This window comes from Typopeltis vanoorti, chromosome 20 (assembly GCF_054136105.1).
Source record: "Typopeltis vanoorti isolate ZY-2024b chromosome 20, IOZ_Tvanoo_1.0, whole genome shotgun sequence".
NCBI lineage: Eukaryota > Metazoa > Arthropoda > Arachnida > Uropygi > Thelyphonidae > Typopeltis > Typopeltis vanoorti.
In genome coordinates this window covers 46,325,091-46,343,168 of record NC_143568.1, presented here as the reverse complement: position 1 = coordinate 46,343,168, position 18,078 = coordinate 46,325,091, and the positions used below count along the sequence as shown (strand labels likewise).

Below are 18,078 nucleotides of genomic sequence, written 5' to 3'. Positions count from 1 at the left end.
GTTTAAGAGAGATGGCATTATGTTATCCTGTAGCATGTTTAAATAAAGTCTGCAGTAAGATTTGTGTCAAAGAAAAGGTCCAACAATTCTGTTGCTCCATATCCCGCACCAAGTGATATGTGAAAAGTGATGTTGCCCCAAAATTACTTTTCCAGCACCTTGCATTTTTGAATGACTCATCCAGTTTCGGTTGCTATCACTTATCACAAGTGATAGAGTGATAGAGCCCATTCACTTATCACAAGCCTCTTATCTGAGTCGTCTTCACTAAGATGGTGTAACATTTGCATTTTGTATGGATGCCATTTTTCATTTTTCATAATGCACTGGATACTCGATCTGCTGATATCGGTTTCTGCAGATAATCATCATATGCTTTTTTGCAGACTCCCTGCAAATGCTGCCAATACCTCGACAGTTGTGCCTTCACCAGTGTATGTCCGTGGACGTCTGCTTCTCTGTTGATCTGCAACACGTCCAGTTTTTTTGAACTTCTCATTAAGTTTGGCATCAGCGTTGTGTGTGATGTGCTTGTTATGTTTCCTGTTAAAGTCCACTGCCACCTTGCGACAGCTCCCTAAACCAACCATGAGGATTATTTCAATACTTTTTTTTTTGTTACTAGTGCAGTAATACTCCAGTATTTTATTATTATTATTATTACATCACACTTCCAAGGAGTCCAAAAACTCATCAAGGGAGGGCACCTATTCCACAACTCTATGGCTCCACTACTACTTTCATCATCGACACCAACACCATCCTCCACCAACCAACACCAGTGCTATTTTCACAGACAATCACAAACATCCATGCCTACGGTGGGATTCAAAGCCGCAGCCTTTTGGCTGGAGAGCGGATACGCTAACCTCTCGGCCAACCAGGCCGGCATTCTTTTGACAATGGCATTCTTTTAGGGTATCTGAAAGTATAAAAAATATTTAAAAAAATAAATATAAAAAATATTAAAAATATAAAATATAATATGAGTTTGTTAATTTTTCCTATGTATGGCGACTTTTGGGACACCTTGTATATTCATGTTTAAACCTTTATCCAAGTGTAAGCAAACAAAGTCTTCACAACTAGACTACTTGTATATTCAGTTTTGACCTTTACAGAGATCTCATCAGTAGGAGCAGGACCCAGAAGAGATATCAAAGTTGAAGTAATGCAGAAGTAATATATCTCCCATATACACAGTATGCCCATTAAGTAATGAGACAACAATTATTATATGAAAACAAAGAACTATATTTGGAATTTTCAATTACACATATTCAAAATAATCTCCCTCCAACTCCACACAATGTTTACATCAGTCATACAGGCGTTTGAAGGAGGTTGCCATTCAGGAAATCCTGAATGGCAACCTCCTTCATTGTCTGGGTCACACCGCATTGGATGTCCTCAATGTCTCTGAAGCTCCCCTTTCAAGGCACACTTCGTCTTTGGGAAGAGAAAAAAGTCTGCAGGAGCCAAATGGCAAATGAGGAGAAAGGGGGGGGGGGTATTCGATCACAGATCAACTTCGAAGCCAGAAACCTTCACAGGCAGTACACAGTGCGCTGGCACGTTGTCATGCAACAAAAAACAACTGGTGTTGTGGAACAGTTCTTTCCTGACACGTCACAAGTGGGCTTATAGATGTTTCGTTATTCCTAAATAATACTAACTGTTCAGTGTGGTGTCCTCAGGAACAAATTCGTGGCAGATAATTCCAGCAATAAAATTATCCATGAAAAAAAAAAAAGCGGCATTGTCTTGACACTCCATGGACTCCCTCCCCTCTTTATACATTGAAAACCAGTGGAACACCTATGCATGGCTCAGACAGTCATTCGCTGTAAACTTTTTTTAGGTCTTGGTACACTTCTGTAGCAATTTTTTTCATAATTTACAGTAAAATTTTATCACAGCTCTCTGCTCCATGACACAACTTCTGACATGCTCCACTCACACACTTTTACTTCAATGCTTGCCACACAAAAACTGCTGCATCACCCGACTCGAAAGTTGCATTTGCGATTACAACACACTTTAGCAGCCAAAACTATAAGCACGTTTGTTACTTTTATTCAAAGGGCTGTCCTGTAAAAAATCAATCTCATTACTTAACGGGCACAGCATGTATAAGTAGTGAAAAAGTGAGAGCTAACTGTTGAATTTTTTTTTTTTTTTTTTCACATGGTTATACTACAGCAGTTAATGAGAAGTCATTAGCTGCTATATACAAGTAGCCTGGTCATGAAGATACTTCACATGCAAAGTTTGTTTGCTTATACTAGGATAAAGGTTTGAACAAGAATATAATTATTTAGCAGTTTTAATTTAATTTATATCTAAAGGCAGAAAACTTTCAACAACTGGGGAGATTTCTCATATAGCAGACAAATGGAAGAAGAGGAACAAGGACATTATTATTATTATTATTATCATGCCGAAGATAGTGATATAAAATTCAACGAGATCGGCTAAGAAGAAACCAAATTTTGAAGTGTTGAAAAGTGAAAAGAGAGGACTGTGGTCAACAACGAGCGAAGAACAAAGGATGTTGCCATCTTTCCAATCATGCCATAGCTGCCTAAGGGAAGAAAGGTGAGTTATGAAGTGTATCAAATGGCGGGAGGATTTATCGTCCGACGGAAATAATATAACTTGTACGAAATGTAGTAGGATTCTACACTTAAAATGTGCCGGCTTTTCAGAAACAACTGGGCAACATAAATACAAATCCGATGTAACACGAGAGGAATGGAAGTGCGTACTCTGTAGGAAGAACAAAGAAACGCACCTAAAGCAACCATCTACGTTGCAGCTGATTATACCGGAGGCAAAATCAGACGATGACCTGAACAGATAAAAAAATGCAGGTGAGTCCTATAATTTCAACTCTTTAAATATACTAATAGGAAACGTTCTAGAGACCATAAAAGCCAGCTTAATAGACCTTGTGCAAGAACGCTTTAATAAGAACGAACAAATAACAAAAACATCTAACGAATATGAAGATTTGGTAAAACATAATAATTTAGCAGTGATAGAAGTGTTGCAAATTGCAAACAGTAAAAGACATTAAAATGAGCATTAACGCACTAAATGACAGGCAACACAATTTGATGAAAGAGACATCCAAACTCTGTCAAGAACTTCATTCTCTAAAACTACAATACAAACTTTTAAATCAGCAACAACATAAAGAAGATCTTGTCATAAACGGTCTTCCTGAAACTGCACCTACAGAAAACCTCAGAGACGTGGTTTTAAAATTAGGCTATGCAATTGATATCCCCCTACAGCTTAATGACATTCAGATCATAAATCGGATTCCTAGGAAAAGCAAAACCAAGGCTTGCCACGAACTGCACCAGTCATAATTCGTCTTACGAGCAAGTCCACAAGAGACAGTCTCATAAAAGCCAGCAGGCAGAAAAAATCAGTTGCCAAGGACTTGAACGCACAGCAAGAAAATACACCAATCTTTCTATCTGAATATTTAACACCATTCAACCAGAATCTGTTGTACCAAGCAAGAAAAGCAAAAATAGAAAAAAATTACCAATTTTTGTGGACCAGAGATGCCAAGATATTCATAAGGAAGTCACAAACTTCAAAGCCGATACAAATTAAAAGCCCAGAAGACATAGAAAGACTGCCACTGTGAAAGAAAAAAAAAGCCTCCTAATTAGCTCAAAAAGAAGCCCACAATAAAAAAGAATGTGAACCATTAAGGCAAAACACAGGATATATCGGCAATTTCACTTTGATCAGACCTTTCAGTCTTTCATTTGACCTCCCAAACACCTGCCTACTTCCAACACAGCAACCAAATCAATAATATATATATAACCAGTGTCATCCTCAGATAAGCTAATTACAAAGCTTCGAGGATGCAGTTGAGACATTACATCCCAATAGTAGTATTTATCTAACATTATTTACTTAACATTCTGTAATGAATACTTGTAGTAAACAGAAAATGTGATAGTAATACTTCAGTTATATATTTAAATTTAAAAAATAAATTATTATGTAAACTGCAATATAAGTAATATTGTTTAACTTGTGTAATTGTGAGCTATTAAGTGTAAAGTATTACTATGATTATTATTAATGGTAATAATACATGCTTTTTACTCATGTCAATGAGAAATTCTGCAAATGATAATGATATTATGAGTAATTATAATTTTTACTGAACCATTTGCAAGAAAAAGTTGCATTGTTGCCTAAATTTTAGTATATTCATGTAATTATTAGAGAGATAATACACTATTATTATTACCCCAAGACCTCATGGAGTCAAAGACTCATCTGGAGGTCCTTTTATCACACACACAGCTCATCATACCATGCCTTGAATGCAGACACCACACTCTCAGGCAAGGCATTCCAATCATTTACAACTCTGCATGAAAAAAACCTGCCTCTCACTCCCTCTTTATACAGTTTCCAGGGATGACCTCTGGTTCTCCCCCGATCTCCCACTATTTTCTGTAGAATTTCTCCAGCACTGATCCTATAACAACCCCTTACCAATTTGTAGGTCTCTATCATATTTCTCCTCTTCCTCCTGTCCACCAGACTCTGCAAATTACATCTTCTCAATCTTTCCTCATACTCTACTCGACATACCTTGGATCCTTTCCAACATCTCTTCATCCTTCTGAAAACCAGGTGACCAAATCTGGGCACAACAGTCCATGTGTGGACTATTGTGCAACTTCCATATGTGTGGACATATGGAAGTTGCAAAAGGAAGTAGTAGTAAAAAAGGTAATAAGGATGTTTTGTGCATGGAGAGTGGTAGGGGCATGGAATGCATTATCTCAGACAGTGGTGAAAGTGCAAACGGTGGATGAGATGAGTGGATGATAGACTTTGTTGTGACTAATAATGACCTCCCACGATGATATATACAATGTTAACAACAATGCACATCAAAGATTTCCTACACTATCTCGCTACAGGTGACACTGATCTCCACAATGAAAAAAGAAGAACTAACATCAGATAATAGCAACTTTAAAGGAAAAGTAACTTCAAAGAGACAATATATATGGGGGGGAGGATGAGAAGTTGTGATAATCACCATGAAAGAATTGAGGTAGAACCATGTAACTTACACATTATTCTACATATTCCCCATGAAGTGTTATACACTTGTTACAACACTGCTGCAGCATTTGCAGTGCTCTGAGAAAAAAAGTTTTTTCCTTGTTGCACAAACCAGTCATTTTTGCTCTAGGTGTTTATCAGAACTTTTTAGTCCCCTCCCTCATATATATATATAATCCTAGGCTAAATACCATAGGTCAAATCAATGAATGAATACAGTAATATAAAGTATGAAAGTAGGATGCAAGAACCAGATGTCATAAATAAGAAAATTCTGTTTGGCTGATGTAATTAATTATTAATATTACTAATTTTTCTTTATTTTCTTTTGTAAAAAAAAAAAAGTTAGCTATTTTTCTTATTAATTTAATTTTATCTAATTTTTTCCTTTTTTTATCTATTTATTTTTAATTACCATAAGAGATCAGAACAGACATGTTAAAAAGTTTGGATGTAGCAACTAGCAACATACTATGGTATGTTGCTGTAATGTAGTAGCGTGTATATAGATGTATACATTTCTGAATGTTATCTTAATATAAAGGCTGAAATGTAGAATTTTATTATCAAAGTTTTTATCCCAAACAATAGCTGACTTCATAATTTGAATATAATGAGTGACATCACAATTTCATTTCAATGAATGAAAGGATCGATCACTACTGTCAATTCCTTGCTCTTATTCCTGGTTATTAAATCACATTTTATGGGATATTGTATATGCCAACCTATGCCACTTCTTGGCAGCAACCTCACTATATCTCATCCTTTCTCCCCATTACAACTTAGTCTGTTTATTCCAGACTTAACTGACTGCCATTCCTCCATAGGCTATCCCATTTTTCCATTAAATCTTCCCCGAGCTCACATTCACTCATGCTTCTAATCTCCTACACTATATCCTTTCCCATCTATTCTGATATATGGGAAAGGATAATGTAGTTATTGAGATAGAATATAAGGTGTATATTATTTTTAAAGAGGACAGAGAAAATAGAATGTGTGTGTGTGTGCGGAGGGAATAGGAGATGGAGTACTGCTGATGATAGCCAAAAAAATAATGCTTCTAATCTCCTACACTATATCCTTTCCCATCTATTCTGATATTTATACATTTTTCTATCTTACTTATCCATTCTCTCTCTTCTTTTCTATTCATTTGGCTAAAAGTTATAGGCACAAGAGACGTAGTTAATGCAAGATAATGTAGTTATAGGGATAGAATATAAGGTGTATATTATTTTTAAAGAGGACAGAGAAAATAGAATGTGTATGTGTGCGGAGGGGATAGGAGATGGAGTACTGCTGATGATAGCCGAAAAAATAATGGAGATCAGCAAGAGGATAGGATGGGGTTGCTAGGATGTACAAGGAAGATGAAGATGATATCATTATAATTATTATTAACATCTGATGTCCATGAAGTCAGACTCATCATGGGAGATGCACACTATCACTTACAAAGCTCATCCAACCATGCCTTAAACTGATTCAATGTGTCTACATTCACAACCCACTCAGGCAATGCATTCCACTCACCAACCACTCTCCATGCAAAGAACCTTCTCTTCTGTGCACATTCTCCTTATACAGTTTCCAATCGCCTCCTGTTCCACCTCCCCCCCCCAATGCCTCTCCCATTCTATGAAAAATTTCTTCCATGTCAACCCTGATAACAACCTCTGACTAACATATATGTCTCCTAATAACAATCCCTAACTAACATATGATCTCCATGCAAAGAACCTTCTCTTCACTCCTCTACACACACTTTCCTTATACAGATTCCAATGGCCTCCTGTTCCACTCCCCCCCCTCACTGCCTCTCCCATTCTATAAAAAATTTCTTCCATGTCAACCCCTGACATATATGTCTCAATCATATCCCATCCTATTCACAAGATTTTGCAATTTACATTCTTTCAATCTGTCTTCATATATGATGCCATATATATAGGAATCCTAACCTCTTTATTTCTGTGTGTCCTCTGCATCACTGTCATTATCCTACGTGACCCCTGAATTTCAGGTCCTTATCCACCATCACTCCCAGATCTTTCATCTCCTCTACCTCCTTTTAAATTTTGTATCCCATCTTTGCTTACCAAATTTTACCAAAAGCTTCAACTTTGCAACACCTAACTGACAGTTCTCCACTTACTTACCCATTCATGCAATCTATTCAAGTCCTCCTGCAAGGCCATAACACCTGAATGACTCTGCATTGCTCTCCCCAATTTTTCATCATCTGCAAACAGCTGTATATCACCCGTTAAACCCATCCCAATATCAAACTGAAAAACAATGGCCCCAATACAGACCCTGGTGACCCTCCTCTTTTGGGACACTGCACTCTCATATACAACTTTCTGCTACCTATCTGACAGGCAGTCACTGATCCAACTCAGAAGTCTGTTATCCAATCCCATCTGTTTCAATTTATTTAAGAGCTTGTTGTGTGGCAATCTATCAAAAGCCTTTGCAAAATCTAAGTACACCACTGTATATGCATTTCCCCTGTCCAAGGTATTTGTCACCTTGTTATAGTACATAAGTAAGTTAGTGAAACATGATCGTCCCTTAATGCTGATAACCACAGAGAATGATGCCGTTATCAACCCAATTCTGTATCCTACGTCTCACCAATCTCTCCAGTATACCTTCACCACAACTCCAGATATATATATTGGCCTATAATTTGAAGCTACAGTCTTATCACAACCTTTACAGTGGAACAATTTTACCCTCCTCCCACTCCCTTGGAACCTGTGCTGTTGCAAGACTTTTATTAAACAGGCATGTCAATGCTACTGCCAATTCCCTGGAACATTCCCTTAAAATGCATGGTGATATGTCATCAAATCCTATTGCATTATTGACATCAAGTTTATTTATTTCCTTGAATACCTCCTGCTCACTGACAATTAAGTCATCCTCTCCTGTCCTCTACACTTAATTTCCTCATGATTCCACCCTGATCAGGAAGAAACATCCTTATAAATTGATCACTGAATACCTCAACAATGTCTTCTGCAGCATTTACCATTCTACCATTTTCATCCATTAACTTCATCTTACCATGATCGTTCTTCCTTCTACTTGCCATACAAGATGTGACAATTTAATTCCTGGAATGGCCGCATAGCGTCGCCCATGTAGTGATTTGGTTGGAGTCACATGAGTAATCATCTTTGTGCATGTTTTAATTAATGCATGCATAAACCTCAAGTTGATAGTTAGCTGTTGCAAAAACAATAGAGGTCTGCATGTAAACTTTGGCATAAAAATGTGTGATTGAAATGGAGCAGTGTTTTAATATCAAATTTTGTTTGAAAATTGGCAAAACTGTTACTGAAACGTTGGAGCTGTTGAAAGTAGTATATGATGTGAATGCTCTGAAAATGTTCAAGTGTCTTTGAGTAGCATAAGGGATTTGAAGGTGGGTGAGACGATGTGATCAACAACCCCAGAAGTGGGCAGCCAAAAACAAAAATGATGGACGCAAAAGTGAACAGAGTGCAAGATCTGGTATGACCTGACAGACGATTAAGTGTGCAATTAATGGCTGATGAATTGCAAATGAATTGAGAAACAGTCAGGGTAATTTTAACAGAAGAATTGGGTATGCAAAAGATTTCTGTGGAGTTTGTGCCTCGGATCTTGATAGACGAACAGAAGCAGCAGCAGCTTCAAGTTGCAACTGATATTTCTGCAAATAAGCACGTTTCCAAGAGTGATTATGGGTGATGAAACCTGCTTCCAGTACGATCCTGAAACAAAACACCAACGCATGTAGTGGAAAATCCCGAGTTCACCACTTCCGAAAAAAGCATGCGTGTGACGTTTGCAGTTCAAGACCATGCTGGTGTGTTTCTTTGACCACAATGGGATAATCCATTATGAATTCATTGAACAGGGCAAATGGTCCACCAATAATGCTATTTAGAGTTACTGAAAAGATTACGAGATTCTGTTCAGAGAAAAAGTCCTGAATTGTGGCCCGACGAGTGAATCACCCATCACAACAATCCGCCAAGCCATAGTGAGCTCATTGTGAGAGAGAGTTTCTGGCCAAAAAATCAATTACCGAATTAGGTCATCCTGCTCATTCACCCAACTTAGCTCCTTGTGATTTCTGGCTGTTTCCAAAATTAAAGACTGCACTAAAAGATCGAAGATTTTCTGACATCACTGATATCAGAAAGGAACTCAAGAGTATTCTGGAAAGAGTTCCAGGCCTGTTTCCAAAAATGGGAATACCATCTCAACCAGTGTAAAAATGCGCAAAGGGACTACTTTGAAGGTGACAGTAAACACTGATGTTCCGAATGTAGGTTTTTTACAGATGCATTCTGGGAATTAAATTGGCACACCTCATATATTATTATTATTACATAACACCTCCAGGGAGTCCAAGGACTCATCGAGGGATGGGCATATATTTAAAAAACTCTAGGGGTTTTCTTTGCCTGATTTTCCAATTTCTGCTCATACTCTCCTTTTGTTTTCCTTACTAACTGAGTCACTCTCCTGGCTTGTTCTTTATACTCTTCATGTGACTGATTATTATAATTATTCATCTTGTACTTCCTCCAAAGTACTTTCTTTTTTCAGATTTCTTCCTTAAGCTCTGCATTCATTCATTTTACATATTCATCCTTTTAACCTTCAGAATACATTCACACACTGATGCTGTTATGTATTTCTTTGTTAGTTCCTTGCAGCATTTATTTCTATACTGCTCAACTCCTCATTCCACGTTATAGCTGTCCCCTCAGCTTGTCATAATCTTATAATTCCACATATATCCTTTCATCACAAAAGTCTGATTATGACTAGCCACAGGTGATTACTTCATGATCACTTTCACCAACTGGAGGAAAGTGCGAAATCCCTCTCGCAATTACATCCTCTGATGAAATGATCAGATCTAGAACTCTCAATCATCACGTGCCCTTCTTTACGTGCTACCTGAGATAGTTATCTCTCAAGAACTCGAGAAATTCATTTTCCTTATTCCCAAATGCTATCTCTTCATTCCAATCTATACTGCCATAATTAAAATCACCCATAATAATTATCCTTCCTTTGTTCACTAATCAAAGTTTTTTATACATTTCTTCATCACCACCCTCCACACTCCCAGGCCTATAGCAACATCCAACTAAACGTCTTCCGCTCAACTTCCACATTACACCACACTGCCTCATAACCATTGCAACTATTTCCTCCTTTCTTATCTACCTTTATTTGACTCCATGAGGTCTTGGGTAATAATAATAATAATAATAATAATAATAATAATAATAATAATAATTATGTGGACTTAATTCCCCTGCTATCATCAGCAGCACTTCCCATCCCTTCTTGCCCTTTCTATCCTTGCGAAAAATGCTGTATCCTTCCATTTCTATTCCCATTATGATATCATCTTCATTCAACCATGTTTCACTTATTCCAATGAATCTGGGGCAAATAAACTCAATCACTGAAACTGCTTCATCCCCCTTATTTCTGATACTTATGGCATTTGTAAACAAACACAGCAGTTAATTTTTAACCCTTGTTGCCTTTCTCAATCCTATGCTCATAGAAAACATACCCTCTTTCAATTCCCATTAGCATCATTCTCAGCTAGCCATGTTTCATTTATAGAATGACTTTAGAGAAAATCAATTCAATTTGTGCAACAAATTCTTTGCCCATCCCATTATTTCTATATGAATGGAATTTGCATACAACATGAATTCCAGTAGTATTCAGAAATTAAGGAAAGTTAGAAATAACTCATTTTTAGATTTATTATGCTCCTATGGCAACAAACCACCTTGAACAGGTAAAACTCCTGTGCTGATGGTCACTTTTCTGTTTGTCTGTACCAATTGCACAATAACATCCTCTGATGCAATAACAAAAATTTATTTATTTATTTATTTATATGAAGTTTTCTCCCTTTTTTCTTCCGTGTCCCTATTGGGGCGAGTTGAGCCCCCCCCTCATGGGGGATTAAGTATTTATGGCTGTAGATCTGTGCATGTTCACAGGGCCGGTTTGTCTGCTTGCAGGATGAAAAACCCCAGATAAACTGGGGGAAAAAAACCCTGCTGTCTATGCCCCAGCTAACTTGCATATGGCTGAGGAAGATCCTTAAGCTCCTCATGTCGGCGACAGGAATCGAACCCAGGACATTCCTTCCCCAGGCATATGGTTGTGAAGCGCACAGCCACTAGGCTAACTGCGCAGACACAATGACTAAAAATAAACAGTTAATTCTGTTAAGTGTTGAAGATGCTAATGAGAGAGACTACAGGTATGGCTCCTTGGAAAATAACTTATGCTTGGGAAGAATTAAAACAATAATAACATCTTCTATTGAGGTAATCAAATCCAAGACCATTGATCCTTGAATGTCACCTCTCAGTACAGCCTAAGGTATTGGTGTACCCAGGGAGGGAGCCAAGGGGCCCCGGCCCCCCTGAAAAAAGAAAAAGGAAAAGAACACTAGAAAAATTTCCAAAAATCTTTTCCTAATTAAAATTCAATTTTTTTTAAAAAATTTATGTTGTGTGGTGTCTTCTATTTCTATGCTACTTATGAATTAGTGGTCAAATAAGGTGGGAATACCCTATAGCGCTCAGGAATCCTGGCCACTGTGAATGCAAGGCGAACAAAATGGTGCTTGGGAGCTACTTCGTTTGCCTGAGCCGGGCCAGAGGAGATCATGGGTATCATGTATTGGCGATCACTGCAGATGCTCAGTCATAGCCCGTATGCAATTCGTAGTGTATATTCTCAAATCGTCTACTCAACCCCCCCCCCCCCCAAGATTAAATCTTGAGTGCTCGGCCCCTTCCAAGATTAAATCCTGAGTGTGCCACTGGCCTAAGGTAGCTACATCTCAAAAACTTGGAAATTCATTCTTTTATCCAACTCTTTATCCTGATCTACACTACCATAATTTAAACCACAAATGCTGATCACCCTTTTTTTCTTATATGCTAATTTGCCTACACATTTCCTTCTCATTATCCCCACATTAATGGGTTTATACAACAGCAAATTAAATATTTCATCCTTTCTATCTCGACATCACACTATACTGCCTCAAAACAGTTTTCTTCTTGTATCTGTACTTTCAATGAGAATAACTCCTCTGCTGCCATCACCATAGCACTCTTTCTTCCCTATCTATTATTATTATTTTCTTGAGCTCCATGACATCACATGACTCATTGTGGGAGGTCAACACTAGTCAATACAAAGTCTATTGCACTATGCCTTAAACCATACACAATTTGTACTTTCACTATTCTTTCAGGCAATGCATTCCATGCTACTATCACACTCCATGCAAAAAAAACTTACTTCTTACCCTTTTGCTCACTACTTCCTTTTGTAATTATCAGGAATGTCCCTTTCTCTCATTCTACTATATGAAAAATTTCTTCAGTGTTAATCCGGTCATAACCCTTCAACAGCTTAAATGTCTCAATCATATCCCCTCCCCTTTGTCTTCTATCCACCCAACTCTGCAGTCTGCATGCCCTCAGTCTTTCCTCATAATCAACATTACACAGTCCTGATATCATTTTTGTTAGTCTTTTCACCCGCTTCAAGGTTAATTCATTCAAATCCTAATGACCAGATTTAAGTATAGAAATACAGATATGGTCTGATCAAAGTTCTATATTTGTGGTTTGCTGTAGTTGGTGGATTAAGTGGTGGAGAAGGAGAGCTGTAGAGCAGCTCTTCCCAAACTGTGGGCTGCGGCCCCCTTGGGGCCTTTAGTTTTGTTGAGGGGGCCGTGAAATAATGAAAACAAATTTAAAATGTTTTAAGACTAAATGTGGCATGTCAAATGTGTATATAAGATGCTAAAAATGCAATATTTGCACTTGATTTTTGCAATATTCGCTGTGTATGTTTTGTATTGAATATAAATACAATAAATATTATAATAATATATGTTTGTATTACAATTTTTTTTCCCGATGGGGGCCATGAAATATTTAAATTTTTCCAAGGGTTTTCCAAATTAAATTTTTCCAAATCTTCCAAGCCTTTACATCCATAAGTTTGGGAACCACTGCTGTAGAGTAGGTGTCCTCCCTCAATGAGTCTTTGGATTCCATGTAGGTGCCATGTAATAATAATATAATGGGACCACCACCCAATATCTCTCATGGTCAATGTTCTTCTCAATACTGCAGCAATTCTTGAAGATGTATTCACAACCTTTGCAATATTTCCTCTAAACTTCAAATTTCTATCTACAATCATGCAAAAAAAAAAAAAAAAAACCCTTGCTTCCTCCACTTCTTCCAATATAACTCGACCAAGTGAGTATGAAGCATCCCATCCACAGATCTCAAATTTCCAAACACCTTATATTTAGTTGCATCAAACTGATATTCCCATTCATTTGACCACCCTTCCAGCTTATTTAAATCCTCCTGATGAGCCAAAACATCAGCAGTGTTACTAATAATCCTCCCAAGCTTCATATTATCTGCAAACAATTGAATATCTCACTCTAATTCCATGACAATTTCATTGACATAAAGATTGTGCCCTGTGGAACTCCACTTGCAATTTTCTTACTCTCTGATACTGTTCCCTTATATACAACTCTCTGATATTATCAGAAAGCCAGTTACCAATCTACTAACCTATATGTTGCAACTTTAAAACCAATTTGTCAAATGCTTTTGCAAAATCTAAATAAATGACAATATATGCCTTACTCTCATTCATTGCTCTTGTTACTCCATTGTAAAAGGTAACCATATTATTAAAACAAGAGCGCCCTTTCACAAATCCAGGCTGGCCTACATCAATAATATTGGCCAGTTCTGTCAATTGATTAAGCAGTCTATTTTCCCGAAACCCCTCCCCCATCCCAAAACAATTTCTATAACTGTCAGTATGCTGTTCAATCCCAGTTTGTCTTCCAACGAGATGAGTCTTCAGACTCCTTGGAGGTGTCAGGAATAATAATAATAATAACAACAACAACTTATTTGGCCAATTTCGAGGCGAATGAACTCGATCAATGTAACCATTTTACTATAATATAATGCACGGAAGGAGCTGTAAGACATCCATATTTCTAACAGTTTGTTCAAGTATCCAACAAAACGTGTTTCAGATACAGTCAAACTTCCTGCTTAATTGCTTGATAACAGTCTGTTACAGTTGAAATTATAAAAGCGTCGTGTTGGTTTAAGTACTTTCCTTGTAAGGTAAAATTATTCTAATACTATACAGATAGTAAGCCTACTAAACTTTATTCCGAAAAATATGGATTAATAATAGTGATCATATTATTCTTATCGTTATTTAACCCCTAAAATGAATTCCCATTAAATGAATTTGTTCCTAGATATTATTTCCGTGATTCTCATTTTAAAAAAAATGGTATTTCAATAAGATTTTCTGGGTACTCTAATTTGAATAATCCTCTATCATTTATCAGAACTCTTCGAAATTACCATGTGATTATCGACCTTTCCTTTTCCATTTTTTTGTAAGTTATTTTCATAGAGATAAAATTGAAGGATTTTTATTTATTACAATGACCAATATTCGAACACAAAGAAAAAATATATACTTAAAAAAAATACCATTATTAACCAATACTCTCTTTAAAGCATTATAAGAAATGCTACAACGTGGGCCAGTGGCGCAACGGATAACGCGTCTGACTACGGATCAGAAGATTCCAGGTTCGAATCCTGGCTGGCTCGTATTTTTTTCCCCCCTACCCATTAAACCTTTCATTCTAATCATAAATTTCATTTATATCAAGAGTCAAAATATTTCTAATACTACATGGACACGTACTATGGTATTTCGTTCTCTTAAAGCACTTCTTGTTCCAGTAATGTTATTTACTCTTCAGTTTTCCAATATAAGACTCATAAATAAAATCCAATGAAACGTATTTCAGATATAGTCAAACTTCTTGCTTAATTGCTTGATAACTGTCTGTCACAGTTAAAATTATCAAAGCGTGGTGTTGATTTAGATTATAATTTTAAAATTTTAATTTTAGAATTATAATTTGCGTGTAAATTTTAATTCTACACATAGATTCTTTGTTTCCTAATATCACTCTTTTATTTATTTATTATTATAAAAGGCGTTAGCTGATTTTTTTTTATTATTATTTTATCACCCACTCTGTTCAACATATACTATACATTAACGATGTTCATACCCTGATCATAAGAAGTCAAATATTTCAGTACGCAGATGGCACTGCAGTACTAGCAATCCACACAGACATCAACACGGCTCTCTTCAAAGCACAACAAGACATAAATGAAATCATAACATACTTCTACCAAAATGCAATTATAATCAACGGCACTAAAACACAGATGTTAATAATACGCTGTCACACATACCGCTGCATTAACAACAAAAAAATCTGCCAATGTCCCGAAATCAAACCTGTAACACATACAAAATACCTTGGTCAATAGTAGTGGGGTCATGAACCAAATAGGGGTAGGGTAAATTGTGGGGAAAATGACAGTGGAAACGTGACGTCACTGTTGGGACATTCTGAACCAAATAGGGGTAGGGTAAATGTTGGGGTGGGTGACGCAGAAACAGTGCCATTATTGGTTGGACAGTATGAAGCAGATCAAGATAAGGATTCGTGCCATGATTGGTCGGACACTTTAAACCAAATAGGGGTAGGGTAAATGGGGGGAAAAGACGTCAATTCCTATCGGTGTGTGTCGTTATCAGCTGTAGTGATGTCATTTCTAAATAAGTGTTAATAAGTAAGTCCTTTGTTAGGTTAAATGAGTAAGTCCTTTGTTAGGTGTAAATAAGTGACATCATTGAGTTGAAGTGGGAAAGGAAGTTATAGTAGTGGGGAGGTGTGACTTCCTGTGTTTCATAGGTGGCAGATTTGCGTGAGTGTCTTGTTTTTGTTCGTTTTCAGTGGTGGCTTATGGATAATGGTTTTAGTATGGAATTTCGGGTCATGGTTAGAGAGAATATGGATCGAGTATGGAATCCTTGGAATTTCACTGGGGGTTCCATCTGGCAAACAAGTGCTGCCATCTCTTGGTACTTAACCCTAACAAGATATGTTACTGTCTGAAATAATGTGGGTACTGCGGTCGATTTTCTTGAGTTTATCAGATAAAAACGCGAGTTTCACGGAGGATAAAACCCGCTTGCTCGTGCCAGAGATCGACTAACTCGGGAATCGGTCGAAGAAACGCTTAGAAAAAGTTCCTCCAGTCAGCGACTTGACTTGAACTTAAGTCTGACTTCTTCCTCTAGATTTCAATTGTTGTTCATTGTTTATTTGTGTCTCTTGAATGACAGCTATGTTTATATCATTTTCTCGAAGGATTTTGGAGAGATATAAGACTTTTAGCAAAGCTGATTCCTTCAATGTTGAGTTGGCAAGTCCGGAAATTAGCACCCAGATTTCTTTTCTTGTGGTCATGAAAAGAACCGTTTGGTGATTGTATCGATTGTGATTTCATGTCTATAGTCAGGAGATCGTTAAGATAATTCTAGCTGCCAACAGTCGCTCTAGTCATTTAGCATTATCCAGGGTGAACCACTTGGAGGCGAGCTAGGAATGCATTTCGAGAGAGTGACGATATCGTGCTTCTCGGGAGCAAAGTAAACTATGTTAACGAGGATTTTAGGATGCAAAATGCTAAAATGAAAGCAATTATTTTGGCTGGAAAGAATGATTTGAAAGGCGACAAGCGAGATATGAAGCGGGACAAGATAGTGTTACTGAAAGTACCAAAAGAAAAGAGTTAGAGAGTTAAGATAGTTGAGTCTGTTGCTACTGTATGATAGAGTTGAGTTGAGATGGAGAACAATGACAGCGAATGAGTAAATGCGTAGGTTATTTAAGAGGAATGATGTTGAGTTTGGAGATATATTTGGAGTGAGTTTGACAGATGAAAGGAATTATACAAGATAGATGGTTTGCATTTGGTTGGATTTAGTGTTCAGAATATGGAAAAAAGTGATGTTGAATGAAATGCGATTGGATGTGCAAAATTAGGAAAACTGGAGCTTTTAGCGGGGAAGCTGTTTAGAGAGTACACCGATAACATTAGAGCAGTTTTGTATATTTTTATACTCAACAAAAATGCCTAAGTTATTATTATTGCTGGTAACAAACCGGAATGGAATTGTTGGTATAAAACATAAGTTTAGAGTCGGGCCTAAGGGATGATTGCACTTTATGTACACTAATGCCAGGAGCATTCAGAACAAGGAAAAAGGAGTGTTTGGCATTGGTTAGATTATCTTGGCCATTGGCATTAGTATGTGAAGGATATTGCATATTCAGGAAGGATAGAGAGAAAATAATGGGATGAGGGGTATTGTTGAGGATGACTGATGAATTGCAACCAAAGAGAGTAGGAATTTAACGGATGGTCAGAGAAAATAGTTAATTTCAGGGCATCTGGTGTAATATAGAGGGCAGGAGGACAAAATATAAAGTTGATTGCTGATATATACCGGCGAATGTGAAATATAATGTAGAAAGTATGCATCGGCAAATTAGCTTAATGAATGGAGGGTGGGTAATTATTATGAGGACTTCATTTATGGGAATATAGATTGGAAGGAAGAATAAACACATAGGAGGAAAGAAATAGAATTTATGCAATTACTAAAGTATAATTAGCTGAGGCAGAAACAGTTTGAGGGTGCTACATTTAGTAACTGCATCAGAGAATTTGACTGTAACCAACATGACCACAGTGCCATCAACTGAAGAGAGTGGTCATGTTGTCTTGAACATGGAGAAGGTGAAATGTGGAATTATCAGTTAAGAGGGGGGTTATATGGAAATAAAAGGCCGATAAGTTAAACAAAATTAGGAGATGGCTTGAAACAATACCATGGCATGAGAAACTACAATAGCTGAATATTGATAGTGCATGGAGGTGTGGTAAAAGA

General features: G+C 37.1%; 1 non-coding gene across 1 annotated transcript; it reads left to right on the top strand.

Annotated features, from left to right (window-relative positions):
• Positions 1 to 14,791: 14,791 nt before the first annotated feature.
• Positions 14,792 to 14,864, top strand: TRNAR-ACG (transfer RNA arginine (anticodon ACG)). Its single transcript has one exon. It is a non-coding gene; the product is annotated as a tRNA-Arg (tRNA).
• Positions 14,865 to 18,078: the final 3,214 nt, after the last annotated feature.